Source organism: Prosopis cineraria, unplaced genomic scaffold (genome assembly GCF_029017545.1).
Source record: "Prosopis cineraria cultivar Desert tree isolate PC_DT_omini unplaced genomic scaffold, ASM2901754v1 PC11, whole genome shotgun sequence".
In the NCBI taxonomy this organism is placed as follows: Eukaryota; Viridiplantae; Streptophyta; class Magnoliopsida; order Fabales; family Fabaceae; genus Prosopis; species Prosopis cineraria.
The window spans coordinates 30,811,004-30,828,474 of NW_026555342.1; positions in this window are offsets into that span (position 1 = coordinate 30,811,004).

Below are 17,471 nucleotides of genomic sequence, written 5' to 3' on the forward strand. Positions count from 1 at the left end.
ATTAACTTTATTTTTGAGTGTATTTAAACTCTCAAACTTTCATTGATATACGGATAAGCTCCCTAGACATTAAGTTATGTATAAAAATTAATGTATAAATTTAATTATACAGAGTTATCTGCAAATATATAAGAGTTGAGGGAGGTTCATTGTAAAGTTTCAAGGTTTAAAGAAGTTACGTGTATATGGTTCAAAGTTTAGAAGAGTATTTTATAATTTATCCTATTTTTTATATTAATTATTGGACTCACATTAGTCCTTTGGGCTGAAGACCGTTCAACCAATGGTCTTCCGTCTCTGTTATAATGGTGGGAGAGTGATGCATATGAGTGCCAATATTTTTATATTTTTTATATCTAATCTAAAAGAAGAGTAAAATATAAAATAAACCATATTGAATATTGTTATTAATAATAAACTTTCAATTATAAAAAATAGAATTTTATTTCTACATGGATGAGTATTAATGAAATGCATGGCATGCTTGACTTATGAGTCTAAGTAAAGATAGAACTTGATGCAATAAAAGAGAAAGAAAAATTTGTTAGTGATGGGAAGAAGCTTTGTACTTAAACATGGCTTGTTATCACTTCATCAAGAACCAGCATTGTATGCTAGTGATAAGAAGTTTTGTTCCTTTACGAAGTATACAATATCATTTTCTTGGACCATATTTTCATTTTCATTGCATAATTTCAGTATAGTCAGATTTGGTAGGCCATATATAGCGGGTACCCGAAGAGAACGTTAATAGTGGGAAGACTTGTGAGTAGTCATAAAAATATTTAATTGGATATCAAAATTCTTCAGACCTAGATTGAATATCAAAAGATGTTTTAATATCAAAATTCTTATAGAGAAAATACATCGTGGATAAATCAATTACAAGAAATACAAATCTTTATCAAACTGAATATGAGTTAAAAATATTTTTATTTTTTATATGATCCAGAAGAAGAAAAAATTAATATAAAATAAAAATATTGTATATTGTGTTTGATAATATACTTTTAAATTATGAAATGCATGTGTGCTTGACTTGTGAGCTGAGTAAAGATATGAATAACTATTACATAAAATTATCCTGTAAAAGAAGTTGATACAATGAAAAAGAAAGAAAATCATGTCAATGATGCAAAGAAGCTTCATCCCAAAAAGTGGTTTGTTATCACTTTAAGAACAATATTTTCATTTGAAGCAGCTTTGTATAGGTCATAGAACAACCCAAAAACTACATTAGTGGTAAGAAGCTTAATTTGTCCCTTATGATGAACATAATTTCATTCTTGGACTATATCTTCATTTCATTGCATTATTTCATTTAGAAATTTATGGTTAGGTTTGGTAGGCCATATATAGAGGGCAACCCCAAATATACGTTAATAGTGGGAAGACTTGTGAGTAGGCATAAAAGAAAAAAAAAATCTTTGATTGGATATCAAAATTCTTCATAGACATGTTTGACTTTTGAGTGGGCATCAAAGTCACTCTCTATTTCCATGCAAAATGGAAATAATCTAGGGGGGAAGCAAGTGCTAAGTGGTCCATACATACTTCATATTAATCAATCAAAAATAATCTAAATTAAAAATATAAGAAGACAAAGTCAAAACAGAATTCGTCAATAAATATTTTTCCAGAGTAGCTGTAAGTATATTCATGAATTTATAAACTATATATCCAATAATAATATATACAGCAAGATATACAATTAATTAAGATTCTGATGATGATGATGATATGTATTTTTCCTGAGTAGCTGTAGGCCAGTATATTTATGAGTAACTCCCCAAATTCAATTATGATACCCAAATCACTGCTTAATTATTGGTGCGGTAAATAATATACTAACATCCAACCATACAAATAATAAAAATTTAATAAATATCTTCGCAAGTTTATCATCATCCACATCAATTTTGATATAATGAATGAACTTAAACTATAAAACATAATAAATTATAAATAACGATTACAAAAAAATAAATATTTTAAAAGTTAAAAGTAAAACTAAAAACACTCATACACCCTCAGTAACATGAAAACTTATTGGTAATAAAACAAAGATTTGATGGCCACAGCTCACTTTGTTAACCTTTTTTGTAGGATAACAAAAGAATATTTTTCATTTTCTTATTTCTATTCATATCAAAAGTATTCCATCCAACTAAAAAACAGAAGAATTAATCAAATGAGTTAACAGAGGTTATTAAGTTTTTATTTTCTTATTTCTATTCAGCAAACATCATGCATGTTTTCCCAAATTGTGTAACTATATTTTATTATGATTCATAATTATTTTTCTTTTTCTAGAGATAAAAAAATGCCAAATTTTATCTGTGGCTAGTGATTATAAAAAAAGTCAGATGTTTTTTCATTTTTTTTCATTATCAAAATTTAATTTAAATATTAGATACCATATTTATTTTTTATTATTTGTTTGCAATTATGAAAACACACAAAGTCTTCAAAAGTAGAGGGCTTCTCTTTCTAGATTTCTTGTTTTTTTTTTTAAATTGATGGTTAGGTAATTAATTGAAACTTAATTGACTTGATGAGTGAACTTGACGTCACAACTATAAGGCTTGATATTTTCTAAATCCTTGAAAGCCAAGCCTCAAGTCATGCTTGACATGTGATTATGAATTGAAGAAAGGGAACAAATTAATATATCTACTTCTTTTGAGGACAAAAATAATTATTAAAGATTAAAATTTAATTCATCCTTCCAAAGAAGTAAATGCAATATTGGAAGAGAAAGAAAATTGCTTGTTATATAATTTCATCTGTTATCACATTGATTAAGGACCACATTTTTATTTTGGTTTCATTATTTTATTTGTGGTCAATTTTCCCTTGCTTGTACAATTTCATTTTTGAGACCACATTTTTATTGTATTATTTCATTTATGGTCAGGTCCGGCAGGCATTGAAAAGAAGTTTGTGTAGATACATTGTCCCTTCAATTATGCATTTCTTTCTTGATTTTTGGGTGAGACAATTATTCATTGATTGATTACTCGACATTTATAGTTTTATAGATATAGAGATTCTACTGTTTATAAAATGCTTGGTTATAATTTATATGAAATTTAAACTGATGATGAAAGAAATTTATGTGTGTGTTTTCTCTCATTCTCATTACACGTGGCTAATTTAATTAATAAAATGTATCAGTTTATGAGCATTAGGGGTACTGACTGTATAATTCAATATGAATGAATTTATTGAAATTGCATCATTATTTAATAAAAATTTGCAAGAAAAGCAAATAATAAAATATTAGTAAAAAAAATTAAAAATCTTAGTATTATCACTGTAAGGCATGCTTGACTTATGAGTTATGGGCAAAGATAGAAATAAATATTGCATAAAAGTTAACCGGTAAAAGAAGATGCAAGGAAAGAGAAAAAATTGTGTTAGTGATTGGAGGAAGCTTTGTCCTACAAGGTGGTTCGTTATCATTTCAAGAATCATATTTTCATTATCCCATCATTGTATAGGTTAGTAGATCGACCCAAAAGGTATGTCAGTGATAAGAAGCTTTGTCCTTTTATGATGAACATAATTTTATTTCTTGGACAATATTTTCATTTTCGTTGTATTATTCATTTATGGTCAGGCTTGGCAGGCCACCATATATAGAGGGTTCCCCAAATGATTATTAATAGTGATGGGAAGACTTGTAAGTAGCCATAAAAAATCTTTGAAAGGATATCAAAATTCTTTAGACTTGGAAATGTCATGCTTGACTTGTAGTGAGTAGGCATCAAAGTCACTCTCCATTTCACAAATAAAAATATTACTAAATTAATGTTGAAAATACACTACAAATTATATACAAGTGTGTGTTTTTGTGTGTGTGTGTGAGAGAGAATGATATATCATATTGGTAGACTCTAGAAATTAAAGAAAAAAGGTATATACAATGATTAATAAAGATAAAAGGAAGTAAAGCATATCACAATTAAGATGAAAACACTTAAAAGCTACGTTACGTTATGCATAATTAGTCTTTTATTTCAATATTTACCATAAGATTTGCAATGGTTTAAAGAAAAATTTTTGTAAACTTACACTGAAGGATAAGATCTTATGAAAATTGAGGTTGGTTTAGTTTAATTTGAAAACTAAATACATAAATATACACATTGCCCATTGTTAGTTTGAATTCCCATTGGGAGATGTGTTCACATATAGTTCTTGACAGTGCCTCGAACATGTTGCCTTCAATAGGTGGATATCTATAGTTAACCAAAAGAAAAAAAAGTAAATACATAAATATACACATTACCAATTTGTTATTTTTATAGAGAAAAAATTGATATTCCAATCAACAATTGAAATACATAAATACTAATTGCTTAAATTTCTACAACTCATAGGGATGGGTGTATATATGAAGTCAAACTAGCAAGAAGTTTCTTCTGAATTGTGGGATTGGTGAATTTCTTTGAAATTTTCCTTTTTAAGGAGAGAGAAGATTTTATATTTTATAAAAATAATAAAATAAGAGAAAATACTAAGAAAAGAAAAATTCACAGAAATTCACGATTCCCAACTTCCAAGAATTCAAATCCAAAACTTTGAAGTGAATTGGTTCTAATGAGTTGAAGGTGTGAGATGAGACCTAATCATATAAATTTAATTATATGAACGATACTAAATCAGTTTTTGATATACATATGCAAAGCTCCACAGAGTATCCAAAGTCTTCATACATACATGGAGTTCAAGTATATACGATACAATAAGAATAAAATACACAAAAAAAGTAAATAAAAAATACACAAAAGAGAAGAATTATAAAAAATCAGTCAAAAAATATTCTTATAGTGCATTTGTATTAATGGAGATTTAGATTTCATCCAAACCCCTCATTTGGATATACAAAAAATTTGAATTTGAATTTAATTCAAATTCAAACTCATTTCTTATTACAATTCCTTTGTAATTTCATATTATTTCTATATTCTACTCATTTGAAATTTTAGTTATTTCAAGCATATCGTTTTCTTCATATGTTCACTATTAATACTTCTATAATTCTAGTATCTTTTCTCTTATTTTATTCTCATTTCTCATCGATTAAAAATAGAAATAAACTCATCATTTATAATTTTCTATTTTCGTTTCAAATCTTAACTCATTTAGTACATTATTGGAAGTTTGATGCGCACATAGAATTGAAGTTGTGAAAGATTTTATTGAAGATAGCAGAACCTCCCGAAGCAGTATGTAACAGTCGCATTGAATATATACTTTGTTATTGTTTTGGGGAAAACAATTAGACACACACACACACACACACACACATATTTTTTAAAATATTGTATTATATATTCTTGTTATTATTTTTTAATGGCATAGCCTTAGAGTATCCAAAGTCTTCATACCGTCATACTTTCCTGAAGTTCATGTATATATGATATCTAGTTATCTAATAAGTATTAATAAATTTTTAGATCTTTTTTTAATGGATTTAGATGCAGGAAATAATAATTGTTTTTAACATTCTCAAAGTTTAACCTAATAAAGATGTCACATCAAAATTTTTATAAATTAACTATACAGATATATTTTACACAATGCATGTTTAATTTTATAATTTTTTTAATATTAAATGTGAAATATTCATATTAAATATGGACTGTCCAAACTGATAAAAAATTTATTAAAAAAATTTATAATTTATATAAATTTTTTATTTTAAAAATGTAAAATAAAAAAAAAGATATTAAATTTTAATCTGGACAATCCAGATCATGCACCCCTCAGTGGAGATGCGAACAAGGCTTCCCTTCCTTGTTGATTACTTAGTCAATGATCTTCATAAAATAATCATCTTTGTACATACATTATTTTTCTTATTGGCTCTAGCTTTTGTGCCTTACTCATTTTTCGGTTCAAACACTTACCCTAAAAAAATGATAAAAATGAAGACAGAGAAAAGGGCTTTATGCGTTATACATCACGGATGACGGAAAATGAACCCAATCTATAATGGGAATAGACATAGTGGCCATTTATATTCCAATTTGGAAATGAATGGACGTTGCTGGCTTATAATGAGACGTACTGTAGTTTTACATCAATTCAATAACGTAACATTACTGGAAAATAATCCAACATTTAAATGAGTATTGAGCTGACCATAAGAACGTGCCCGACTTGCAGTCCTAAAACCTATACTACAATTATGCGCACTTATCTTTTCATTCACATGTTTACTTGTGTATTAGGAATATAATGCCAGTGTCCTCCACTTCTTGCTTCATAATCTGTATTCCTCCAGACCCTGGTCACATCAACTTGCCACACTCATTCCATCATTGCTATCATTATAATTCTGAAAGTGACTGTGCATATCAGACTGCGCATGAGAGAGGAAAGGAGGGTGATGCGTTTGGTTTGGATTTTTTTTAATGAAAAATGATAATAAAATCTCTCTGAAGTATCTAAATGATAATTTGGTCACTCGAAATGTTATAATTCCCCTAAAGTCTTTAGGGACTTTTCTGTCATTAATAAATTTATATAAATCACCAAATTTTTTTTTGTTAAAAATAAATAATTAATAACTTTTTTCATTATATTCACAACAATGCAACAACAAATAAGGAATTTAACATGTGAAGTTGGGATTTGTTGTTACATTGTTGCGAATTTAAGAAGAAAAGTTGTGAATATAAAAAGGAAAGCTGTGAATCATTTATTTTCAACAAGGATAATTTGGTAATTTATATAAATTCATTAATGATAGAAAAGTTCCTAGGACTTTATGAAAATTAGGGTATTTCAATGGATCAAATTGTTATTTATATATTGTAAAGGAATTTTATTATTATTTTTCCTTTCATTTAGCAAACATTTGAATAATTAATTTCTTAATGGAAATAATCTAAAAGGAGAAAACAGAAAGTTCCAAGTGGTCTATACATAATCCATATTAATCAATCAAAAATAACCTAAATAAAAAAAATATAAGAATACAAAGTCAAAACAAAAATTCTTGAATAACCATTTTTCTTGAGTAGTTGTAGGCCAGTATATTCATGAATTACTCTCCAAATTCAATTATGATACCCAAATCACTTCTTAATTGGTGACTATAAATAATTTACTAACATATAAAAATGCAAATAAAATTCAATGAAGATCTTTACAAGTTTATCACCATCCCTATCAATTTCAATATGAATATAATGAATGCGCGTTAGACTATCACTTTCAACTGTAACATTTTTGTAAAACCATATGTTTAAAATTGTTCAATATTCACCTTTTATTTTTTAAATACCAAACACATCAAGTTAAGTAAACCTCAGTGCTGAAAAAAGCAAACTCAAAATATATTTAATTCCACGTAAGTACTTTGGTCTTTATCTTTTTACATTTCTAATATTTAAGGTCTTTAATTATAAGTAATACTCTTATAGGGTCTTTAAATGTCATTTTCTCTTTTATCTAATAAGAAAATATAAATGAAAATGAAAAAAATACATTAACAAAAACGAATGTATGTTAAGAATGAAGTATAGAGAAAATAGAAAATAGGTGAATCAATTATAAGAAACACAAATCTTTTCAATAATTGTCGATAATTTATTAGCCTCACGTTTTGTTTTGCTTTTTTTTTTTTTTGATAATTTACTAGCCAACGGGGTTTCAAAGTTTGGTAGGCCATATATGAAGGGCAAGGCCAAATAAATGTTAACAATGGAAAGACTTTTGAGTAGGCATAAAAAAGAAAATTCTTTGATTGGATCGGATATCAAAACTCTTCAGACTTGGATTAAATATCTATTATCCATTTATAGGTGTATGAAAAATACCATGCTTGACTACGTAGTTGGCATCAAAGTCACTCTCCATTTTAGTGCAAATTGGTACTCTACTCTAAAGGAAAGGAAAACAAGCAAGTGGTAAGTGGTCCATACTCCATATTAATCAATAAAAAATAATCTAAATAAAAATATATAAGAAGACAAAGTTAGAACAAAATTCTTGAATAAGTATTTTTCCAGAGTAGCTGTAATATATTCATGAATTATGAACTATATATCCAGTAATAATATATACAGCAAATATATAAAACTACTTAAGATTCTGATTACAACAACAACTACAACAACAATAATAATTGGTTTTTTTTTCCTAAGTAACTGTAGGCCAATATATATATATATATATTCATGAATTACTCCCCGCCAAATTCAATTATAATACCCAAGTCACTTCTTAATTATTGGTGACTGTAAATAATTTGCTAATATCTAAGCATACAAAAAACAAGTTAATAAAGATCTTCGCAAGTTTATGATCATCCCTATAAATTTCAATATAATGAATGACCTTAAACTATAAGACATAATAAATTATAAATAACGATTAAGAAAAAAATAAATATTTTAAAAGATAAAATTAAACTAAAAACATTCATACACCCTCAGCAACATGCAAAGTTGTTGGTAATAAAACAGAGATTTGATGGCCAGAGCTCATTTTGTTAACATTTTTGTTGAATAACGAAAGGAGTACTCTTTATTTTCTTATTTCTATTCCTATTAAAAGTATTCCATCCAACTAAAAAACAGAAGAATTAATCAAATGAGTTAACAGAGGCTATTATGTTTTTATTTTCTTATTTCCATTCAGCAAACATAGGCATGTTTTCCCGCAAACTGTATAACTATATTTTATTATGATTTATAAATATTTTTCATTTTTTGGAGATAAAAGGTGCCAAAATTATATCTTTGGTTTGTGATTATTAAAAAAATTCAAATTTTTTTCTAATCTCAAAATTTAATTTAAATATTAGATACCATATTTATTTTTAATTTTTTTGTTTGCAATTATGAAAACACCTGAAGTCTTCAAAAGTAGAGGGCTTTCTTTCGAGGTTTTTTATTTTTATTATTTTTTTGAATTGCTGGTTAGGTAATTAATTGAAACTTTAATTGACTTAATGAGTGGACTTGACGTCACAACTCCAAGGCTTGAAATTTTCTAAATCCTTGAAAGCAAAGGCTCAAGTCATGCTTGACTTGTGATTGTGAATTGAGGAAAATGCACAAATCAATATATCTTCTGTTGAGGACAAAAATAATTATTAAATATTAAAATTTAATTTGTCCCTTCAAAGAAGTTGATGACTATGGAAGAGAAAGAAAATTGAGTGGTGTATAATTTCTTCCATTATCACATTGATTAAGGACCACTGTTTTTTTTGGCTTCATTATTTTACTTGTGGTCAATTTGTCCCTGTGGGTGTTGTATAATTCACTTTTGAAACCACATTTTCATTGCTTTATTCATTGATATGGTTAGGTCTAGCGAGCATTGAAAAAAAAGTTTGCGTGGATACATTGTCCTTTCAATTATGATTTTTTTTTTAATTGTTGGATGAGACAATTATTCATTTCTTTATTACTCAGCATTTGTAGTTTTATAAATGTAAATATTTTACTATTTATAAAACGTTTGGTTATAATTTACATGAAATTTAAATTGATGGAAGAAACTGGTGAGTTTTCTCTCATTCTCATCACACGTGCCTAATTTAATTAATAACTTGTATAAGTTTATAAGCATTACGGGACTACCTGTATAATTGAATGCATATGAATTTATTGAAATCATCATTATTTGATAGAAAATGTGCAAGTAAAGCAAATAATAAAATATTAGTATAAAAATAATTTAAAAATATTAGTGTTAGCAGTGTAAGGCAAGCTTGACTTGTAAGTTGGGTAAAGATAGAAATAACTATTACATAAAAGTTAACTCACAAAAGAAGATGCAAGGAAAGAGAGAAAACTATGTTAGTGATGAGAAGAAGCTTTGTCCCGCAAAGTGATTTGGTATCACTTCAAGAACCATATTTTCATTATCACATCACTGTATAAGTTAATAGAGTAACCCAAAAGGTACGTCACTGACAAAGCTTTGTCCCTTTATGATGGATATAATTTTACTTGGACCATATTTTCATTTTCATTTTCATTTCTATTAAAAAAATTCATTGTATTATTCTATTTATGGTCAAGTTTGGTAGGCCATTTATAAAGGGTATCCCAAATGAATGTTAATAGCGATGGGCAGACTTGTGAGTAGCAATAAAAAATCTTTGATTGGTCTCAAAATTCTTTACACTTGGATTGGATTTCTATCATCCATTTGTGGGTACATGGTAAAATGGTAAATGCCGTGCTTGACTTGTAGGGAGTAGGCATCAAAGTCACTCTCCATTTCACATAGAAAAATACCACTTAATTAACGTTGAAAACACAGCTTTCTATAAATTGTGTGCTTGTGAATGACGTATCATATTGGTAGACTCTAGAAATTAAAGAAGAAAGATAATATACAATAATTAGTAAAGATAAAAGGAAGTAAAACATATCATAATTAACACGAAAACATTTAAAAGCCACATTATGTTGTGCATAATCAGTCTTTTATTTAAATATTTACTATAAGATTTGCGATTTTAAACAAAAAAGTTTTTCAAAATGACACTGAAAGATAAGATTCCATGAAAATTGAGGTTGGTTTAGTTTAATTTGAAAACTAAATACATAAATATAAACATTACCCTTTTGTTAATATTTTTATAGAGAAAAAAATTAAGATTCCAAACAATAATTGAAATACATAAATACAAAAAACACACACAGATTTTTTTTAAAAAAAATATTAAACCGTGCAATAAAATAAAATAAGTTAACGGCACACAGCTCATTACGTTAATTTTCTTAAATTTCTACAACTCACAAGGATGGATGTGTATATGAAATCAAACTAGCAAGAAGTTTCCTGAATTGATGATAGAAAACTTTGAAGTTAATTGCTTCTAACGAAGCTGAAGGTTTTGAGATGAGACCTAATTGTATAAATTAAATTGTATAAACCATACGAAATCAGTTTTTGATATACATATGCAAAGGTTCCCTAGAGTATCCGAAGTCTTCATACGTACATGGAGTTCAATATATATATGATACACAGAGAATATATGACACAACAAAAGGTAATAAAAAATACGCAAATTAAAAGAGTAGACCTATTAAAAAATCAGTCCAAAAAAGACTCTCATAACGTTTGGAGTAATGGCAATTTTGATTTAAATTTAATCCAAATCCAGATATAAAAAATTTATGAATTTGGATTGGATGTAAATCCAAATCTATTTCTTATTACAGTTTCTTGGTAATTTCAAATTTCCTCTACATCCCATTTATTCAAAATTTCAGCTACTTCAAACATCTCATTTTCTTCATTTTTTCTCTATTGATACTTCTATGATTCTACTATCTTTTCTCATATTTCATTCTTGTCTCCTTTGATTAAAAATTAGAGATAAACTTGTCATTCCTAATTTTTTAGTTTTGATTCGAATCTTAACTCATTTATCTTTTTCATTTGAAATTTTGTAAATTATTCAAACAAAGAATTTTAAATACATGGATTTGAAATGTGAAATTTGAAATCTAAAATCCAAATCCATCAATTCAAATGCTACCTTAACTTCACAAAGTGCCATGTCATTTTCAAAAAAATCTTTGGATGGTTGTTTTGTGACATTGAAACAAAGCAAAAAGCTTGATTTCATTAATCTTGGGATGGTGATTTTGTGTGACATTGGCTATCAAAACGAACAAATTTCTATTCAAGATTTTCCCACCATTATTATTCGGAAGTTGGAACCTCCAAAAACTTGCCGCAATATTGAATGTTTCAATGGTCTGTAAAATGGACTACTGGGAATGTTTCAATAGTCATACAATTCATATTCATAATATGTAAACAACAAAATAAATTGTAGGAAGCAACCAAGAGGTCGAAAGCTAAGGCACGTTAAATCATTCAATGTGTTTGCTGAAACCACTTATGTGTCAATGATCCTTCTCCACAGTTGGACTTTGAGGGCCTTATTCATAATTGGACTCTTTATGTGGTTTATCTTCACTTTATGTGATGATGAGGCTCTCTTCTTCTCAATATTTCAGAATTTAGACTCATTTATCAGTCTTGAGTCTAAGGAAAGCAAGGAGGCCTAGTGATCACGTACCTATTTAATTAAACAAGCATTTGAAAGTTCATTTTCTTCAAATCTAGGCTTTTGCCTTTGACGATATATTTGAAAAAAGAGTCACTTGCCTTTGTCATCGTTACTTCCCTCTATTCTATTATTATTTTGTTGTTTAGATTTTTGTTTTTTTCCATTTTCGTGCTCTTCAAATTTCAATTTTGACTGTTCCCTTAAATTTTATTCAAATTAACATATCTTTTCAATTAAAAATATTTTATTAGGTTATTATGTAATAAAGAAAAAAATATTAATATTAATATATCATTATAAATTAAATATAAAATTTATAATAAATCATATTATTTTCCTTCTCTAATATCATCAATATATCTTATATAACAAAATAGTATAAGCCATAAGCAGGTCATGGTTCAATATCTGCTCCTCATCCGGAATACTGTTTACAAGAATAGTTCCGGCTTGATCTATAGTGCTGGCTTGATCAATGGGCTTCGCGCAAGCTGTGTAAATCTTTCTTGATCATTGGGCATTGTGCTAGTTGTGTAAGTGTTGCGTGGCAGACCCTTTCCAACTTATTTTCCGCATCTTTTCAATTCTTTTTTTGAGTAAGTATTGAAACTTCATTCACAAAGGAAGAAAATCAAAACAGCAACCTAAAACAACAAGGAATCTAGACAAAAAAATAAGAAACATCTAACAAACCTACAGCCACCCAAAAAGTAACTATCTATTTGGTGGCAAATCAAAAAAGTTTAAGACTGACACATGGAATGGCTAGACTTAGCCAGATAATCAGCCATTTTATTCTCATCCCTATTTATAAAATTAAAAGTTACAGACCATTTTTATACAAAAGTTTTCTAGTGGAGCTAATAATATCTTGGAAAGGATGATAGTTGTGATTGTCCCTTGTGACCATTGATATCGCATTCACACAATCACAAAAGACCTCCACAGTCCTGAAGCTTTCAACTAACATAGCTCCAAGCCTTTATAAATGCTAAAAATTTTAGAAATTGTAACAAGAACATGCCCAAGTCTTTGGTTGAAGCCTATTATCCATGATCCATTGGTATCTTTCATGACACCACCACAAGTACTACACCCATCTCTAAGTGTAGAGCCGTCTACTTTCAAGCTTATCGCATCCCGAGGCCTTATCTTGCACATGAAGTATCCCATGCTTGAATTTATAAGACTATAGTTAGCCCATTAGTTTGTAATCAGCTACCACCTTATAGATGAAATCGTGAGGCTTCTTATAGGTTTCTCCCTCACAGTCATTGAAAAGTACAGAACATCTGCTTCGCCATATATTCCAACAACTATAGGCAAAAAAAAAAAAACATCCCATAGAACAATCTTCATAACAGAGTTTCCTACTCACTCTGACATATTCCAGCTTATCTACTCCTTACGTGGTAGTTTGAAAAACTTTTCCTTTAGGTCTGTATGAACATATTGTCTCCACCATCTCTTAGCATGCCAGCATTCACAAAATAGGTGCATTGTATCCTCTACTTCGTTATATCAAAACGGACATGACTTGTTGACATGTAATCCTCTACTTATCTGAAGATCTGTTGAGTGGACTTTATCATGCACTATTTGCTAGAAGAGTATCTTAACCTTCTCCGGTATCCTCCAACGCCAAATATGTCTCCCACAAAGACTCCTTGCTATCCCCTTCACTTGCAATAAGAGAAAGATAACCAAATTTTATAGAAAAATTTTTGTCAGTAGAATGCGTCCAAATGTGTCTATCCTCCCCTCTCTCATCACTCGGGGCTCTAATGTTGGTAATGAGATCCACAACCTCTCTCGGTAACCAAGGTACCACTTTGAAAACATCCCATCCACTTGATGGAAGAATATAATCTCTAACCATCTCATTTAAATCAATGAACTCTCTATTTGATTGCACCAAATTAAATAGGGGTTGTTTGTTAGGCAGCCATCCATCAAGCCAAAAGGAAATCTGATTTCCTGATATAATGTATTTCCCTAAACCCTATTGGAAGGGCTCCCAGACTTTAGTAATACTTCTCCATATGATAGATGCTCCCGTTTTTCATTTAACATTTAGTAGACTAGCCCTTATATACTTGTATTTTGTTCTCAGTACTTGTACCCATAATTCTTAAGAAAAATTCAAGAGGTAATAATATATTTTAAGAGTACTTTTATTAGTTTTGGGAGCAAATTTAGCAAGAAGAGTTGTTTTAGTGGAAATTATGCAACCAATTATTTAATTGGTCCACCGTTTGAACCTTCAGGGGCCAATAGTGAGAAATTTTATCCTTTTGCTTCAGCCTTTAGCAAATTACCATTTTACCCCTATTTAAAAAAATAAATAAAAGAGGGCAGACACATACATAGGGGCATTACTCATTTTCATCCTCTGCTTCCTCATTCTCTCGATCATTCTAGCAAAGTGAGAGTGCTCGACGTTTCTCTTAGACCTCCTCGCCCTCTTCCCATTTCGATCAACTCGCCGCATGCTTAAGAGTGTTCGCTGTGATTCCTCATTTCTTTCCTTTCTAGCTGTTGTAACAAATCAAAACTTCCTTCCTCCTATCATCGTCGATGTCATTTGTGAGAAGAGGAGGTCGTTGGAGGGGAGGTGTATGGACAAGCATCTTGTAATTGCTATTGGAGGTTTTTGTCAGCCTCCTCTTTTCCTTCCTCCATCAATGCTATATCCAGGAAATAAAATTTTTCCCTCCCCTGTTCTTCACCATGTTCTTCTCCTTCCTTTTTTGTGCTATTGGTGGTTTGTGGGGGTAAAAAGCTTTGATCTCTCACTTCCTTGTTGCTGCGTGACATGCTTATGGGTTAAGATTGTGAGTTTTTCCTCCATTTTTTGCAGAACCGTGAGTAGTGTGAAGTGGAAACTTGATTTCTCTCGAGTATAAAAAAATTATATATGTTGAAGGATATAACTGGGAGAGTTAGATTATTTTAATTACTGATATTAGAAAATTTGCAAAATGAAATTTGAGGGAAAGGAAGTTGGTAATTGCTAAAGGATTCATGCTCACAAGGTGTTCGATAAAATGCCCCTTAGGAGAATTTTGCTTGATTTTATATGTTTTTTTGAAACTTCATTAATTATTATGAGAAGTATATTTAGTTGGGTGTCATCAATCCATGAATTTAACTTGTAGGTTGCAAATTAAAGGAATTTGGTTATGAACTTGTATGTAAATGTTGAAATTTTTAGGGATAGTATGATTATTGATAAATTGTTGGATAAAAGATAGAAGGTTAGAAAATTCTAATTGTATGGTCAAAAATAATGCACCAAAAAGTGTTTGATGCAAAGCCTAAGAGAATAAATAAGTTGGTATGGCTAAAGGATTATGGAAGAAATTAGTGACATGAATGATAATATTTAGACATTGTTATTTGTAAATCTAGATTGGTTTTTTTCCTTCTTGCAAAGGATTTTATTTAAAAAGTTATTGAGATCTTATCTGAACTCTGGATTATTGAGAATTGCAAAGTTGAAACTTTATAAAGCATATTATTATTTTAGAAGTCATACTTGGATGATTAAAAATGGTTGGGCAAGAGAATTAAAGGTTATATGTTACATTGAATTGGATTGGGATGTTGCACATTAGATGTTTGGTAAAAAAATTTGTTACTAAAACTTCAAAGTTTTTTTTATTAATTCTTATTGAGTGGATTCTCTTTAAAAAAGGGACTAGTTGGTTTAAAAGTAAAGATCATTAAGATCTTATTATATTTTATAGGGTGATTATAAGAAGGGTAACTCGATTGGAGTTGTAAGAAGTGAATTTCAAACATTAGAAGCACTACGGGTAAGTGCGTAATGCTCCAATCAATTTATATATTTGCAAATTTTCTTTTATCAAATATTATTTTCAACAAATTTACATTTATTAATATATGTTTCTCTAGCATTGATTATTGTTGTTAATTAAATTTCTTGAGCTCTTGAAGTTGTCATGATACATACTTACAAGATTGATGAAAAAATGGTTTTATAAATTTTAGTACTCTTTTATTCAATAAAGACAATCCTGGAAATTGGTGAAGAAGTTTATGAAACATTATTGTGAATTTTTATATTTACAAGGATTGATATTTTAAATAGTCCATGCGAGTTTGATATTGAGAAGAACAAATTTTATTGTGAAAGTAATGACTTTCTCGCATGTTTGAAAATGAATTCAATGGGATTTCATACAGAACACTGGTTGCTAATGGCAATTCTGTTAGCCCTTGGCGCGCTATAGTTAATGACTAGCTAGTTCGATTTTTGTGAACTTTGTTCTCACGTTTGTTATTCATGGGTCTTGTGCCTATGTTTGTTTTCGTAGCTTCGAGCCGTGTTTGGTTAGTATTACCCTCGTGGACTGTATGTTCACGTTTGTTTCATGGCTTCGAGCTGCGTTCGGTTACTTACCCTCGTGGACTGTGTGTACACATTTATTTTCGTGACATAAGCCGCATTTGGTTACTTACCCTATGGACTGTGTGTCCACATTTATTTTCATTCACGTTTGTTAATTATTCTAATAAGTTCCTATAATTTTAAATCCAATTATCTAGTGATTTTATTTTTCATTGATTTTTATTTAGTAATTTATTTATAAATATTTATTTTAATTATGTGCTTTCTTGAAATTAAATGATATTATCATTTGCTATTATAATTCAATGATTTGAGATTTTATTTGAAATTTTATAGAGTCATTTTATTATGAAGTTTATTAAATTTTTATAGAAATTGTTGTCTCTTTAACTTACATAACTATTTGAAACTTTCCATTTTATTTATATTCTATTATTTATTGTTGGGACGTTATTCACTGGAAAATTATTTTTTGGTCTCGGATACCTTAGCTGACGTTGATCAGCAAATTGATCTTGAGAACTTTTACATGTGCTGAGTGGAGAGTTGTTGGAAGTCCCTCCTTTTGATGTAATGACAATTTATGTGTATTTTATCTTGGAAAATATGACTAGATGCTCTACACAGACTATAGCTAGGGTTTCTATTTAATATATATATATATATGCTGCTTGTTGGTTAGAAGGAGTTGAGCTCCCAATTGATATAAGATTTTTATGGAAATTTTTGTATTGTAGAATTTTCAAGAGATCCTATTTACAGGTAAGGTTTTGCCAAAATTTCTACAAAACATTGAAGCTTTGTTATAATGATTAATATCGATATAGATCTGATTATATTTTAGAAATAAAATTAACTTATGAATTAAGGCTTACGAGAATATGTGGCATAGTTCACACCTCGTGCCGGTCACTCTCTATTTTTAGGGCGTGACACATAATACCTCCGGCTTAGTGACCACACCCCAACAAAGCTTCTAGATAAGAGCCACATTTTGTCATTTCAAATTCCTCAAACCTAAGCCTCCGA